Here is a 17,322-nt window from a genome sequence, read left to right as displayed (position 1 = left end):
GATAATGGCATGACACTAACACTAGCGCCCAAATCACACAATGCATTATCAATCATTAAATTGCCAATATGACAAGGGATAGAAAAACTACCGGGATCTTTTAGTTTGGGTGGAGATTTATTTTGTAGTACGGCACTACATTCAACAGTGAAAGCGACAGTCTCTACCTCACTAATAGACCTTTTCCTAGTCAATATTTCTTTCATGAATTTTGCATATGCAGGTATTTGCGTGATTAATTCTGTAAAGGGAACTGTTACCTGCAAATCCTTCACCATGTCAAGGAACTTACCAAACTGCTTATCCATGGTGGTTTTCAAATGTCGATTTGGGAATGGTAGTTTGATAATTGGTTGTTGCACATCATTATTCCTGTCTTGAGTTACAACCTTCCCTGGAGTTTTACCCTGCAATGTAACATCAGAAATATTAGTACTACCCTTTAGCCCTGCAGGGCTAGGATTAATATCCCTTGGTATAAAGGAATCAGGATTAGCAATTTCTGTTGAAACAGGTTCATCTTCTTTGGGCATAGGAGGCCCATCATAGTGTGAACCACTCCTGAGGGTAATTGCAAACGCCTGATCTGTGGGTTGTACTGGTTGCGATGGTAGGGCTCCTTGTGGGCGAACCTGAAGAGCAGCGGCTAAATGTGCAATTTGAGTATCTATGACTTTATTGTGGGCTACAATCGAGTCAATTTGTGAGTCTCTACTCTCCATATGCTTTTGCATACTAGTTAACATCGCTCTAATTTATGATAAAGCTGGGTCAGAAGGTGGTGGAGGAGTTTGTGGTTGGTTTTTCTGGCCAGCATTGGGATGGTAATATTTCTGCTGAGGTGGTGGTGCTGGTTGTTGTGGTTGTTGTGGAGGTGGAGGTGTGGGATTTTGCACATTAGTACTCTTGTAGGAAAGATAAGGATGGTTCCGATACCCGGGATTATAGGTGTTGGAGTATGGGTTATTTTGCTTGATGGACTGAAAAGCGTTAACCTGCTCCATGGAACTCCTACACTCATGTTCCCAATGACCTACAATTCCACAATTTTCACAGAAAGCATCATTAGCATTATTATCAATTGCAGAAACATTAGCTATTTTAGAATTAGCAGTAGTAAGGTTATCCAATTTCTGACAAATAGAGGTTAATTGAGATTGCAAAAAGGATACAGAATCGACGTGGTGTTTTCCCTTGTTTTCAAAACCTCTAGGATTCCCATATTGGGAATTATGGATCGCCATATCTTCAATAACCTGACCTGCATCATCAACATTGAGGTTCATAAACCCCCCATTAGCTGCAGAATCCAAAATTGCTCTAGAAGAATTTCCGATCCCATTGTAGAAAGCTTGTATCAACTGCCACTGTGCTAAGTTATGATGAGGGCACTCTCTCTGCAGGTCTTTGAATCTCTCCCAAGCTTCATATAGTGACTCATCTGGCTCTTGGGCGAAATTTTGAATTGCGCTTCTCAATAGAGCTGTTTTCTCTGCAGGGTAATACTTGTTATAAAAATTCAAAACAAGAGTCTCCCAATTAGTAATGCCAAGTGCAGTTCTATTTAAACCATTAAACCACAGTTTAGCTTTTCCACATAAAGAGAAAGGAAAGAGAATCTCCCTTATTTGGTCTTGCGTGACCCCAGCTTGCCTTATAGTGTTACAATATTGACAGTAGTCAGCAATGTGTAGATTTGGGTCTTCACCCTTAGCTCCACTAAATTGCTTCCTTTCTATCATCGTGATGAACTGGGGCTTGATCTCGAATTGAACTCCCTCGAGATCTGGCGTAGGAGAAAGGTGGGGAAAATGCGCCAAAGATGGCTGAGAATAGTCGCTGAGCTTTTTAGATGGATTTTCTCCCATCTCTAATTCTGATTCTGAAGAAGTGTCTGGATCACTAGAATCAGATGAAGGGTCTCTAGGAATTTCACCACCAGAACTCGCCAGTGTTTGCTTGTATAAATTCTTTTGCCTATGGAAAGAGCGCTCGATCTCATGATCGAATGGAATGTAGCCTGATCTGGAACACCTGGGCATAAACAAAGAACTAAACAACAAATATGAGAACTGTCCCAAAGAACTTATGTTCTCCGGGACGAAGGAAAATAATCTAGACTGCAAAAACAATTAGAAATAAAAAATATAACCGTTTCCCCGGCAACGGCGCCAAATTTTGACAGGCTAAAGTCGTATCACCAAATCAAAAGTAATTACCTAAGTCCTCTAACTAAAGTAGATAGGGAAGTAGGGTCGAATCCACAGGGAAACTAGTCTTTCTATTCCTAATTAATTAATAGCAATCTAAATTATTAGTAACAATTTGTTGTGATTTAAAGATTATACTACGAAGAATATAAGTAGGGAGAATAAAATAAGAGGAATCAATGAATTAAAGACCTAGGGCATAGGTTCACCAATAAATAATATTCCGGGGTAAAACATAATAACCAATCATTAATGCATCAATTAACCAGATAATAAAGGGCTTTCGCTACGTATTACAATCACAGAATTAATCTACCGGTATTAAATCTCATCTCTCGAATCTCGACTTAACCATTTATAGATTAACCTGCCTATTGAAACTAGACCTAAACATCAATTCTCATCTCTCGAATCTCAAATCAATATTGTCAAACTCATGCATAAAAGATCAGGCCTAATCTAGTCACAGAGCATTAAATCAATCAATAGGAAATTAATATAGCATTGATAATTAACAACAATAAATTACCCCTTCATATTATTTATGGATCCCCATAAACCCTAGAAAAAGAACTACTCACACATAATTTAACCTAAACTAATCAAAGCAATAAAATAAAACATGATAGAAGGAATAAAATAAATAACTGAGATTAAGAGAAAAGAAATCTTTACCAAAGTAATTAGAATAAAGAGTTGAGTAAAGAACAAAGTATAAAGTGTAGAGAGAGAAAATAAGCTTAAGTAAAGAGAGAAAGTCTAAGAGAAAGAATTACAATAGTAAAGAGAGAATAAGGAAGTGTAAAAAAGAATCCTCAACTTGCTTAACAAAAACATATTTATAATAAGCAAGAATCCTAAACTAAAACAAACTAAACGATGCTTAAAAGATCTATCAGAGACACGCGCCCGACCGGGCGCCACACCGCCCGACCGGGCGCGCCTTTTTGATCGGGCGAAGGGCTGTTGCGATATAAGTCTTCTTTGCCCGATCGGGCGCGCCATCGGGCGGACCACCGGGCGGACCATCGGGCGGACCACCGGGCGGACCACCGGGCGGACCATCGGGCAGACCATCTGGCAGACCATCTGGCGGACACCCTTGGGCCGCTTGGACTCCTCGTTTAGGCTCGTAACTTGGCCCAAACCAAATATCCTCTTTGGGGCTTTAATCATTCGGTCCAAATGCCTCGTCTTCACACAAGTCGAGCCCTTATTCACCGGTTTGATTACTCTAACCGATCTTGGGCTATGAAAGATGGCCGTGCTCCTCCAATGCTCCATAAAATCCCGGGAAAGTACTCCAAAGGTGCAATTCCTTACAAAACTCAACCAAAACTACGAAAACACTAGAAAACACATATTAGTAATAAAAGTGGCTCTAAAGAGCCAAAAACACTACTAATAATGACCAAGGGACGGGGGTAAAATGCTACATAAACTAGACATATCAGCTGTATGACCTACAGTTCTATTTAGACTATTTACTTAGTTCCCCCTAGCATCTTCTAAGTATTGCTGCATTATTACCCAGCAAGATACTGAATTCCCTTGGAACACCCTAACCAAACTTGCCTATGCCAAGCAAATCATAGGAATTTGGACCCCGCCTCCCTAATGATATTGAGTTTATCTTTTACAGCTAGTGGGAAATAGTAATCAGATACTATGCATCTATGCTTAAGGTAGAATTTAGTCGAGTGGTTGGGAACACCTTGGCACTTGATCATTACTTACTTGCTATTTTTCTTTTTTTGCAAGTCTTCATGCCTCCATTTGCTTCCAAGAGCCTCTGAACAATATCTGAACTCAATACCAACTTGCATAATTGTAATCACTCGGGGGGATGTTTAGTTATGGTTTGTGATTAAATGTGCAGACTGTATATATATATATATATATATTCAGACATCATTTTATTACTTGAATAACTTGAAGAATGCTGTTGTATTTTTTTTCTTTTTTAACATTGTACTTATGTAATGAATCTTTAATTAATATATTTTCATTTTTTTTACGATAATAAAGTTTGAGAAAACATCATTTATTCAATTTTTATTTACCATGTTATTTCAATTTCTGGGCAATTACAATTGACTTTAAACATCATTTATTCAATATTTATAAATTTTATTATTTCGTATTTAAATTAGGCTTTAGTATGGATTGTGAAGAAAGTTTGCTGGACATAATTAATGAGGAGGTGAGTGAAAGTGAAGAAGAAGAAGAGTTGGAGGACTTCAAAGAAGAAAAAGGAAAAGAGGAAAAGAAAAAGAGGACAAGGAGGAGCAAAAAAAAGAAGGGAAAAGTCAGAAAAACTCCTAAGATGGATAAAAGGTTAGTTTTATTTTAACTTTTTAATTTATTAACTTGTTATATAATTTGGATCCCTGTATCTCTCTTAGTTCATTTTTATTTTTTTATTTTTTTCATCTAAAAACAAGATTTTGGCCTTGTTTGGCAATTGGTTATTAGTTGCCCGCTTGGCCGGCTGTTAGTACTAGCTGTTTGACCATTTATTGTTTATAAATATATTTGGTAAATTAGTTGTTAGTTGTTGTAACTATGCAAAATGACCTTAAAGGATATTATTATGTGTTTTATTCATCTATTAATTGATAATTATAATTTATATTATACTAGTTAGAACTAAGGACATAAAAGTAATTTCTAAGCTTAAAAGCCAAAAGCCAATTACAAAAAGCTACTCTTAGTAGCTTTTGGCAGAAACGTTAGCTTTTTAGCTAAAGAAATAGCCGATTACTAAATACATAAAATGATAGTCGGACCAAAATAAAAAAGCCAAAAGCCATTGAAAATCCAATGACCACAGCCCTTTAATTAGTAATAATAAAAAGAAATTGGGCACGTAATAGAGTAATAATAATAAGTTACTAATATTCATCATAAACAGGTATGTTGAGAGAATTTGCAAAGAGTTGAAGGTGAAAAACTCTTTTATGGTTGTAGGGAATATTCCAAGCATTATGATCCCAAACTTGAACCCCACTGTGATCATACACTTAAGTATGGTGGCGTTCCAAAGGGAAAGAAAAGAGAGCAAAAGAGTCGCCAACAAGTTTTAGGAACTTGTAAACCCAAAAGACAATCCAAAAGGACCATCAACTCCATAAGGTCTTGAACCAAACAGGGTTCGGGGATGAGGGTACGAATCCAATCTACAAAAGAAAGGACCCGCCCTATAAATAGGCCTCTACTTCGTTCTGCTCGTATTCATATGCGCTTTTCGAATAACATACAAACATTATATTAAACCTAACCTGCTTATCTATGTTGGTTGAATATTAATGCACAAATAACACTATTATTGGCGATCACTTGAGTTAAAATCACATTAGCCTAAACCAAATTATTAATTATCTTATTAAGCGTGATTTCAAGTACAAATTCCCTTTAACAAGCATAAAAGGTGTGATCCAGCAATAACAATAAAATATATCAAGCAACAGGATAATAGTCAAAATAACAATAACAATGACAATAACATGATAAGGCATAATAAAGCTTGATAATAATAGCAAGATCCTAGGCATGATACTAACAAGATTAATAACAAATCCTAGCATGTCACTAAACGATAAAGATCAAAGCTTTAAACCTAACATGGTACTAACATGATAACATGATATTAGAAATAAGTAAAGGCACCCTAAACATGATACTAGAAAGCATAAAATAACATCCTAACATGATACTAGGAATTGAACACATCCTAACATGACACTAGGAATCATAAAACAATAATAAACATGCTTTCTACATTGTTAATAAAATAGGGAGTAAGCTAATCTACTTACTTTGAAGCCTCGTACCTCTTTCTAATAACAAAATACACAAGTTAGTAAACTTCAATGAAAATAATAAATCAAAGAATTAAATTAAATAATTGAAAGAAAGAGTTATAAAGTTTAGACTGGATTTGGGACCAAACCCTCAGAAAATATTAAATCTTGCACGTCTAGGGCGAAGGCAACTTCGAACTGGGCTAAGAGATTCTAAGTCTTGTGAATGCGGAATATTGTGTTTTGTAAAAGGGTTGGTTTAGAAAAAGAGAGAGAAAGAAAAGAATTAAGTAATTCTTGATGAGATAATAGAGAGAATTGATGATGAGAAAACGGGGATCTGAGGACCCTATTTATAAGGAAAATAGTCCGGAAAAATACAGAATTTGATAAGGAATAAAACTACACGCTGTCGCCAGGAATCGACTCTGTCGCGACGCGACAGGGTCTGTCGCGTGGCGACAGCCTTGTCGTTTGGCGACAACCTGTATTAGCGTGTTTTCTCCACGCGGAATCCGATCTTTAATCAACTTGATCTACGGAATCCGTACAGAAGATAAAATACATATTTTTTAAGATAATAATAATAATAAAATAATGTTTTATTCCAAATAAAAGTCTATTTTAAAATAAATAATTATTAAATCTAATAATATTAGAATTAAAAAGAACCTTCTAGAAACTTCTAGAAAATTATAATTAATCCTAATAATTTTAGGAATAATAATTAACATTAAGCCCTCCTCTAGATCATTGGGCCGTATGTAAATAATTAACCGGGCCCAGTTTAGCATTTTGGCCATAACTTCCTCAATATTCATCGGAATTGGGCTTATAATATATCGTTGGAAAGGTCTTTTCGATCCCCATCCAACTACACTATTATTGGACCTTAATTATGGACCAAACTAAATTGGTTTGGCTATTTTCAAATAAATAGAGTTATTTTCAAAAACAGAGAGGATAGAATTTTAAAACTAAACCACAACACTTAAATTTCAACCACTTTCACCTCATTCGATTATGGTTCGACGTGAAAGGCATTCATCACTGGGTTTGGTTTTGGGGAGACATAAATGGGTGTCTACAATGGTTTACAAGGCGATCGATCTTTTAGGAGTTGCGTTGTTTGAGAACTATCTGAAAGAGGTAATAATTTTATTGTTCATTTTGTTTTAATACAAAAAAAATATTTAATTTATTATGTTCTGCCTTTAGCATCTATTGTTTTCATTTTGTTGTCAAATCAAAGATCATGTTTGAGCTCCCATCATTCATTAATAATTTATTGCAACAGTACTTCCATAACCTTTTCATAGAATGTGTCACTTCTATGAGTACTACAAGAAGGGGGAGGGGGGAATTGTAGTATGCCCAAATTTCAAGCTTTTTGTGGAAATAAAAGAGCTAGGCCTGAGGAAATCAAGAATGCAAAGAGAAATTTAGCATGGAAAACTTCATAGCAGGGACACTTTCCTCCATCACATAGTGCTCACTTTGCCTTTAGTGTTCCTTGATTACCTGCTGTAAAAGTTCCTTGATCTCCTTCAGTCCTTCTTGCATAACATCAGGAGGCTTTAGGTGGAGAGCTGAATACAACAGGTAGGTATGCTAGTAACTTTTGTGTGGTCCTCCTTTGGACTAGATATATCAATACAGATAGGTTCAATGCTCATTGGAGTCTTCTTCTTTAGCAAACTCAAACTTTTTCTCTTCCCTTCCCATGTTTCTTTGACTTCCTCAACACTCTTTTCACCTTCCTCCTTCACTCCTTCATCTTTCGTTTTCACATCTGTACAATGCTCTAACTTTTCAAGAGCCTCAAGCTTTTCTTCTAACCATTCCCCCTCGACAATTCCTCCTTCCTCCTTTTCCTTTTTAACTACCTTCACCACTTCCAAACACCCCTGCAAACAACCTTTAGGTGAAGGTTGTCATGAAAGATTGGTGGAACATATTAAGTGTTTTTGAGGGGTAAAGGTTAACAGTGAGAGAAATACCAAAGCTTTTAAAGACAGTGGTGAGTAGGTTAACATACCATACTTTCCTGCCTTTAGGAACACAATGATCAAGCTGTTGAATCATGGAGGGAAAATTGATTGGGATTTTTCTAGACAAGCAATAAATGAGGGTTGAGTAAATTTATTGCCAGAATCTCTCTTTGTGAGTGGGGGATTATGGAACACAAATTTGAAAAGCAATTTGCCAATGAGGGTGAAAAAGATTGTGATTTACGCAGAGCTCCTACTGGTCTCCTCCAAGCCACTCCACAATTTCATCTATGGTAGCTTTAGGCAAAGGCTTTTGAATTGTACTTTTTAAAGTGCCAATCATAGCCTTTATTTGACACTTCAAACAACTCAGCCACATACTCAGCATCAAATTCAATTCAATATAAGTTCCTAAAACCCTATTATAGATTTTACCTCTAAAGTAGGAATAGTTCTTACAAAAATATTTCAAAGCATCAACATACATAATTTGATTAAAGAATTCACTCGACAAAAACACCTAATTTTGGAATTTAAGCTAGTCAAGCAATTAATGAAACCTAACATCTTTACACCAAGGTAAGCACCTGGCATAGTGATCGGCGATCTTCTGTAGCCTCTTCATGGCAAAGGTTTTCTATGTGAGGAACTCCAATCTCCGGAAAACTTTCCTCTTGCACTTGCATGTGTTCGTGCTTGCAATTCAATGAAGAGTAAGATTCGGTTAGGGAAGTTCACAAAGATTTTCAGGTTGAAATTTTGGTGAAATTTCCACAATTACTTGGACTTTGGTTTGGTTTTCTTGGCTTAAGGTTTCAAAACCTAGAGAAATATCTGTAGAGAAGTTTTGATTACGTGAGTAAGTGGTTAATTATGAGGGGTTGTAAATCTTTGTGAGTAAGTCATCTTATAAAGGTGGAAGTGATTTGTGAGGTGTCGTTTGGGACCAAGAGGTGAATGATGTCGATGTGATGCTTATTTAGTGCCGAGGGAAACACAAAAGATAAATATTGGAGTTGAAATGTATTTGGTACACTTGGGTCACTTTGAGAGGAGATAAAGGTGGATTTTAAGTGCATTCAACGGATGAATTTGTGTTTGAAATTCAAAAAATGAATTTAAGATAAATACAACAAAAATTTAAGTTTTTTCCTTAAAGATAAAGTAGACTTGTGAATGTAACTTGATACACAGAACAATTTAACATGGTTTATGTAATCATTTAGGGATTTCAATTACTATGCTGCATATGTACACATATACTTCCAAATGTTGTGCATTACAATTTTACAACTCTCAACCATGTAATTAAACATATCACATTTGTGCATGGCATATTTATCTTAAAGCACATCAATTTAGGTTTCATACTTATGGGAACTTAACTTAATCATTCCAAGATTCATTCTCATCCTTTCATGTCTTTCTCTATTTAAGGGCTTAGTTAAAATATCTGCAATTTGATCATGTGTGGGTCGGAAATTTAACTTGATTAAGCCTTTTTCATTGTTATCCTTAAGAAAATGATGTCTTATGTGAATGTGCCTAACTCTTGAGTGATGTACAGGATTTTAAATATACAAATTGTACTACTATTATCATAGTATATATAATAATGCAATTAAATTTAATACCAAAGTCATGCTATTGGCGTTTTATCCATAATACTTGGGAAGAGCATGCAACAGTGGATAATGCAACATGATATTGCTTCTTAGATCCCTAAGATACTAAACAAGAGCCAAGAAACTGCTGAGGCAAACTTGGTGTTGTTGACTAAGTCATATCATAGGCGGCGTTAGTAAAGCCTTTAAAGACAAATTCATCACTTCTAGGATAAAACATACATAAGTCTTATATTCCTTTGAGGTATCTTAGAAGTCTTTTTACATACATAACTACATAAGTCATCTTTTAATAGCCGTTGGATGGAAACTTTTGGATTTGACTGAAACCTTACACACAGCCTAATACTAAAAGAAATATCAAGTCTACTAGTGGTTAAATATATTAAAGAGCCGATCATACCTCTATATGTGGTTTGACCCACCCTTGTTCCTTATGGATCTTAAGTCAGTCTTATTGCAGTTCCCATGGGTGTTTGTTTTGTCTTAGAATCCTTGTGAATCATAATTCTTTCCGCCGTGTGATTGATTTGAAGTCTCATAATTTACCCATCATGCTCATTTCAAATTCTCTATCTATTAATTCAACAAAGTAAAAGGTCAGATTTTAAAACAGTTTTGTCAACTTTTCCTCTTTTAAAATCATTTTTCAAGAGAAATTATGAGAGTCTTTCATACCAGGCCCTCTTGGAGCTTTTTTAAGTCCGTAGGAATACATTAATAGGAAATTTTGGATTTTCGAAACTTGGAGGGTGTTTGAGGCTGTCCTAACATACACATCCTCCATTCACATCCATTTGATATAGTTAAAAACTCATAAAAGAGGTAAAAACAATTAGTATTCTATTAGCTTCTAGTCTAGTTAGAGGAGCAAAGGTTTTTAAAATAATACCTTTCAATTGTTTGTAGTGTTTTGAAGCTATACCATGCTCATCAAACACCCATTTGAGACTAATGAATATTTTTTTTGGGTTCGGGCTCAAGTGCCATACCTTGTTCCTTTTGAACTCATTTTTCTCTTCTTACATGGCTACTTGATGTTTTTGAGGCTCTATAATAGATAGTATTGCATGTAGGTTGAGATCAGTTCCTATCCCCCAAATCACCCCTAGGATTTTATTTAAGGGGTATGACTATTGATGTATTGGAAACTAGTTTATTGGAATCTTGGCTTGTGGTTCCTATGTGGTAGTTAAATATGTGGTAGTTGACTCAGCTTGATTTTCTTCATTTGTTTAGATCTTTTTTACTTTCTCGTGTTGAACACTTTGATTGGGTTGTAGAGGAAGAGGTATAGTAGCTGTTTCTTTTTCACTTCTGTGTGCATCTTCATCTAGATGTGTTTCATCAAAGTTATATAAATGCTTTCCTTGACACACATTGAGTTTGTAAACTATATAAGCTTTACTGCTTGTGGCATATCCAAGAAGTATTACCTCTTCACTTCTTTCATCAAACACACCCAAGTTTTTCTTATCGTTATATTAATGGAACCTTTGCACCCAAAAGTTCCTTAGTAGTCCACTTGGAACCGGTATTGTCCTTTTCGTTTCCTCCGGCGTTTGTTTTTGTCTTTTACAACTCCGTTTTGTTCGGTTCTAGGAATAGAGAAATTGGGGTTCATTCCATGTTTCATGCAAAATATATTGAACGTGGAGTTTCAGATGAATGAGAAAGTATCCACAGACTTTTAAACATTCTTAGCAAAGGCAGTACACTTGTTTAAAGTTTCATCTTTACTTGCAAGGAAAATTACCCAATTAAACTAAGACACATGTCTTGCCACTTTTGCTTTGTATTCTCATGGGGACACACAAATCCATATATATTAATCCCAATGCTTTTGTGGTGCTTACTATTTATCTGTTTTTGAAAAATGAACAAATAAGCTTTCCTTTCGCACATTTTTCGCAAACTTCATCATGAAGGAACTTCACTAATGGTAATTTGACAACTAAGTAGGCTGACCTGAATTTTTCGAGTAGTGAAAAGCTATCATGTCCAAAGCGGCAAAGCGTTTATGCATAGCAAGATATCTTCTTTGGCAAACACGCAAACATATAAGGTTGTTTCTTGGGGTTAAGTTGAGATCAATAGTATATGCAATTCCTCTTCTAGTTTCTTCAAGAACAGCCTTAATGGATTAGTTGTTGATGATATGACAGTTTTCGGAAGCAAAACTTACAAAGTATCCCGTGCCACAAAATTGTGATATTGAATCGAGGAATACGTTGTCTATTGCATGTAAATGTGATCTTCCTATTTATCCTTTGGCTACTGCCTCACCCTTTTTGTTGTGTGACAAATATGTCATGTGCTTGGAACATTCGTTGTCAAGAAATCACGAGGTGTTCCCCTTCACTAGAACCTACAAGAAAATTAAGCATTAATTTCAGGAACCCAGATTTTCTAGGGCTCATTTAATGTTGAAGCAATATCCGTTTTCTTTACCTAGACTTGCAAAAAGATTTGGTAGCCTCATCCATGTTTTGATAATTTTTATAGAGTAACCTGTCTTCCCACAAAAGCGCACACCTTCATGCTTAGAAGCTCAACATACTACCTCCGTTTCATATTATTTGCAACGATTTGACATAAAGTAAAGAGGAAAAATGTCTATCGTTGCAAATAATATGAAATAGAAGTAGTATTTCTTTTGCTTACCTTTTCTTTTGGTCGTATAGCCAAGGCCTTTGGTTCTTTTCGTTTAATGCTTCTACCTTTTCTAAAATTTAGTTCCTTCTCAAGTTGCTCTTTGATTTTTAAAAACATGATGTTCATTTTTTAGAATTTGAATTTTGTAATTGATCACTAGAGGAACTGCTAGAAGTGATAGTTAATTCCACAGTCAATAGGATACTATCTTTCTTGATTCTCTCAGCTATGTTTGTTATGTGTTTGTGTTTTTCATCAAGCTCATTCAATACGTTTTTAGCAGTTGTATAACCAGTTTCTAGCCATACACCATGTTCTTCAAAGACTTTCAAAGCGTTTTCACATTCACTTAACTTTTCGCAAGTTTCTCTTGGTATCTCATGTAATCATGTTATCTTCTTGTTCAGACATAAATCAATTAAGATTTTTGTTTAATGATTCTTAAGCTGTTTAGGATGAAAATATACCTCTTTGTGGAACTCATCTAGGTATGCTTTGTTGTCATCTGATTTTGCCATTTGACCCAGATTTATAGTTTCCTCATGTGGTTGGTATTTTTCCTCCTCATTGTCAGAGTCTCCCTAAGCAGTAATCACAATCTTCTTTATGTCCGACTTTTAATTTTTTAACTTTGCTGCTCTAATTTGTCAATGAATTCTCTTCGTCGAATCATTTCCACCTTAAAGAATTCTCACCGTTACTACTTCAAATTCATTCACCATTGTGCAAGGAAGCTCTTACACACTCATTAGATAAGTTCGGATATCTTGAATTATTGCTTTAAAAATATTTCTTACCCGGCTTTCGACAATAAGTTTTCCTTCCACCCTTGAACTTCTTCCAAATTCTATTCTTCAATGTATTAGAGATGATCTTCCCATAATTGATGAAATTCTCAAATATTTTGGCTTTTCTACTTGTCAATATTTATCAGCTTTATAATCTTCTTCTTGGGATACCTGATATTTATTTATGTGATGATATGTTAATGATATCCACTCGATACTATTCAACTTTTATAAAAAAAAAAAAAATCATTTGATTATGTGTGTTTTACTTTTGTTTGGTGGTTTTATGTCAAAAACCGATTTTCCCACACAAGTTAATTAAGATTAATTGACACTAATTGAAGGTAAGCTTAAGTGATTTGATTAATAATGGAAGTCAAAAGGTTACAGGATAACAATAGCTTTAGGCTATTAATGTCTAAGCAGCTTTAGGCTACAACTCTCAAAAGATTTCTCTTAACAATTTTCTGGATAATCGGCTACCACTCCTCACATTACAATTTATACTTAAGCACTAAAATAACATTAAACTTGTAACGGTTAACCTCCAAAGCTAGGGAACAACAATCTTTATGCCATGGGTACCAAAGTAGTGTATCTTTCTTTTCAAGTTTGTCTCTTTCCTAATTGGCTTCCTTGTCAAAAGCTATTGCTCATCTTGCTCCTCCAATTCTATTTCAGCTTTTGTCTTTTCCTCTTGGTTACCGTTGTTTTTGACTTGCTTGACAACATGACCCGATTTGTGAACTTGACTCGTCTTAGCCTTTCGCTGGTATACCTTAATGTGCTGGCTCAAATCCGGATCCATCACATTACCCGCCGGCTCAAGATTCACCTTGTTCTCAAGGTGGAAAGCCGGAAAATGCTCTGCCACCGTCGCTGCATCTTCCTAGGTGGCATCGAAGTGGGGTAGCCCATGCCATTTGATCAACACCTCTTTTGGCTCCACCACCATTTCCATCTCCGTTGTGAGTTGCTCCGGTATGGTTGGTTAGGTTCGCCGGGGTGTCTCCTATCGCGTGTTTGAGTTGCGAGATGTGGAACACCGGATGAATCTTGCAAGTGGGAGGAAGGTCCAGGCGGTACGCCACCTTTCTGATCCGTTTGACCACCCGAAAATGCCCATAGGATCGTGCTCCCAACTTTTCGTTAGGGCTACTCCCCAGTGACCTCTGTCGGTACGACTGGAGCTTGTGGAAGACATCGTCCCCCACGGCGAATTGTTCATCTAGCCGCTTTCTGTCCGCATGCTCTTTCATCACCTGCTGGGCCTTCAATAAATTGACCCTCAATTCGTCGAGGATTCTATTCCTCTCCTTCAACGTTTCTTCCAATTGATCCACTGACGTCTGCTCTCGCCCCAACCGCCACAACTTGGGGGGGGGGTCCCGCCCGTACACCACCTTAAAAGGAGTGAGCTTGGTGGATGTGTGAGGGGAGGTATTATAGGTATATTCATCCCAATGCAACCAGTAGGCCCACCGCTTGGGTGGCCGGAGATGAAACACCGCAAGTACGATTCCAGCCCCTTGTTCACAATTTCGGTATGACCATGTGTTAACGGGTGGTACGCCGTGCTCCGCTTAAGGTGGGTGCCTTGTAACTGGAAAAGTTCTCGCCAAAATATGCTCATAAACACCTGACCCTGATCGGAGACGATCGTCTAAGGAAAACCGTCACAATTTCCCGGAAAAAATGGTTGGCCACCTTGAGTAAAATGGCTATACTTTGATAGCCGAGCCACCACCACGAGCAGCGAATCTATCCCTTTTGAGAGGGGAAAACCCTCCATGAAGTCCATAGATATATCCTCCCATATGGCTTCCGGAATCAACAACGGCTGCAACAATCCCAACGGACTTCGCTGAATCGCCTTATTCCGCTATCACACGTCGCACCTTCGCACATAGTCACCCACGGCTCGTCGCATTCCAACCCAGAACCAATTGGCGGCGAGGCGTAAGTAAGTCTTAACCTCTCCCTCATGGCCATCGGTGGCTGTGTCATGATACTCATGAAGCAAAACCCGAATGAACTTGGAGGATTTAGGTAGCACAATTCACCCTTTGAACAGGACACGTTGCCCATCTAAATGGAAGCCTATTGAGCTCTCCTCTCCATTCTGATTTGGGCCAACCAGTTATCCTTTTCAATCTCCTCTTCCAACTCTTTCCAGTCCACAACTTGGGAATGGATCATCACACTTAGTTTCACCTTTCCTTGATCCCTTCGAGATAGAGCATCGGCAACCCAATTTGACGCTCCCGGTCGGTATTGCACCTTGAAATTGAATCCCACAAGTTTCCGCATCCATTTTTGATACTCTTCTCCCACCTCTTGTTATTGTGTGATGCAGTGGAGACTTTGTTGATCGGTCCTTACTACAAAATGTCTCCCAAGGAGATAGTATAATAGCCAAGCAAATTGCCATGAGCTCCTTCTCATAAATCAATTTTTCTTTAGCTCTCACTCCGAAGAACTTGTTAAAGTAGGCTATACTGCTATAGGCCTTCCATCTTGCATCATTACCGCTCCAACTCCAAAACCGGATGCATCGGTTTCAACCACAAAGTCCTTGGTGAAGTCGGGCATAGCAAGGACGGGGGCCTTAACCATGGCTCCCTTAAGATTTTCAAAGGCACTATGGCCTCTAAGGACCACCCAAAACAATCCTTCTTTAATTGTAAAGTGAGGGGAGCCGCAATTTGGGCATAATTTGCCACAAACTTGCGGTAATATCCGGTTAATCCTAGGAAATCCCTTAGTTCCCTCAAATTTTTGGGAGTTTCCTACCTCATGATAGCTTCAATCTTCTCTCCATCCATTACAACCCCTTGTGCCGAAATAAATATGGCCAAGGTACGCCACCTTTGCCAGAACTCACACTTCTTGAGGTTGGCATAAAGAATATTTTCGGCGAACTTCTCTAGCACCATGCGCACATGCTCTTCATGTTCCTTCTCACTCTTGCTATAAATCAAAATGTCATCAAAGAACACCAATACAAATTTCCTCAAAAATGGTCGAAACACATCGTTCATCAACAATTGGAACGTGGCCAGTGCATTAGTTAACCTAAAGGGCATTACAAGGAACTCGTAATGGCCCTCATGCATTCTAAACGCCGTTTTGTGAGTGTCTTCGGGTTTGGCCCGAATTTTGTGGTAACCGGACTTCAAGTCCAATTTTGAGAAAATTACCGCTCCATGTAACTCATCATGGAGCTCATCGATCACCGGAATGGGGTACGTATCCGGCATCTTCTCCTTGTTCAAGGCCCGATAATCGACACAAAATCCTCAAGAACCATCCTTCTTCATAAGCAAGACCGGACTACTAAAAAGACTAGTAGAAGGTCGGATGATACCGGCATCCATCATTTCTTTGATGAGTTTTTTCAATCTCATCCTTTTGTGCTTGAGGGTACCGGTAAGGCCTCACGCTCACCGGGTTACTCCTTCCTTTTAAGAGTAATGGCATGCTCGTGATTTTGGTTTGGCGGTAAACTGGTGGGCATGTTGAACCCCCTTTTAAACTCCTCTATGACTCCCCTTAAAAACCGTGGCACCTCACTACCCTCTTATGTCGCACTTCCTCCTTTTACTTGATTGATTTCCACAAGCACACCCCCTTTGCTTTTACAAAGATTCCGTATCATGGCCTTAAGAGACACTCTTGTCTTCTCTAAAGTCGCGTCCCCTTCTATAGTAATCGGCACACCCGCCACCTTAAAGCTCATAACATGTGTCTTCCAATTTATAGTCACCGTACCCAACTTTTCTAGCCATTGTACACTAAGAATAGCATCGACATTCCCAATCCTAACGGCAAAAAATCCTCCACAAGTGTCACTCCGCGACTTAAGCTCAATTTCACTCCCTTACACACGTCTCTTCCCCTTATCGTTTCACCAATACCCAAGGATACTTCAAACTCCCCGCCTTTCTCTAGTGGGACCTTGGCCTCATCGACTAACCGGAGTGACAAAAAATTGTGGGTTGCCCAATCATGACTACTACTTCCCTCCCTTGTGCTTCATGGTTTTTGGGTTAGTTAACCCCACGACGAAACACAATGAGGCCTCCACCGCCTCTTCTTCTTGCTCGTACTCGTCCTTCATCACCTCTTCCAGCCCTTCGGCCACCATCAATACACTAAGCTCCTCCCTCTTGCATGGGTGCCCAATCCCTATACGTTCATCGCACGAAAAGCACAACCCCTTGGCTCTTCGTTCTTGTGATTCCGCCTGT

General features: G+C 37.8%; 1 non-coding gene across 1 annotated transcript; it reads left to right on the top strand.

Moving 5' to 3' along the window:
• Positions 1-1,374: 1,374 nt before the first annotated feature.
• Positions 1,375-1,481, top strand: LOC145596264 (small nucleolar RNA R71). The gene has a single exon (XR_014103121.1). It is a non-coding gene; the product is annotated as a small nucleolar RNA R71 (small nucleolar RNA).
• Positions 1,482-17,322: the final 15,841 nt, after the last annotated feature.

Source organism: Chenopodium album, chromosome 19, assembly GCF_948465745.1.
Source record: "Chenopodium album chromosome 19, dcCheAlbu1.1, whole genome shotgun sequence".
In the NCBI taxonomy this organism is placed as follows: domain Eukaryota; kingdom Viridiplantae; phylum Streptophyta; class Magnoliopsida; order Caryophyllales; family Amaranthaceae; genus Chenopodium; species Chenopodium album.
This window is presented reverse-complemented; position numbering and strand designations above follow the sequence as displayed.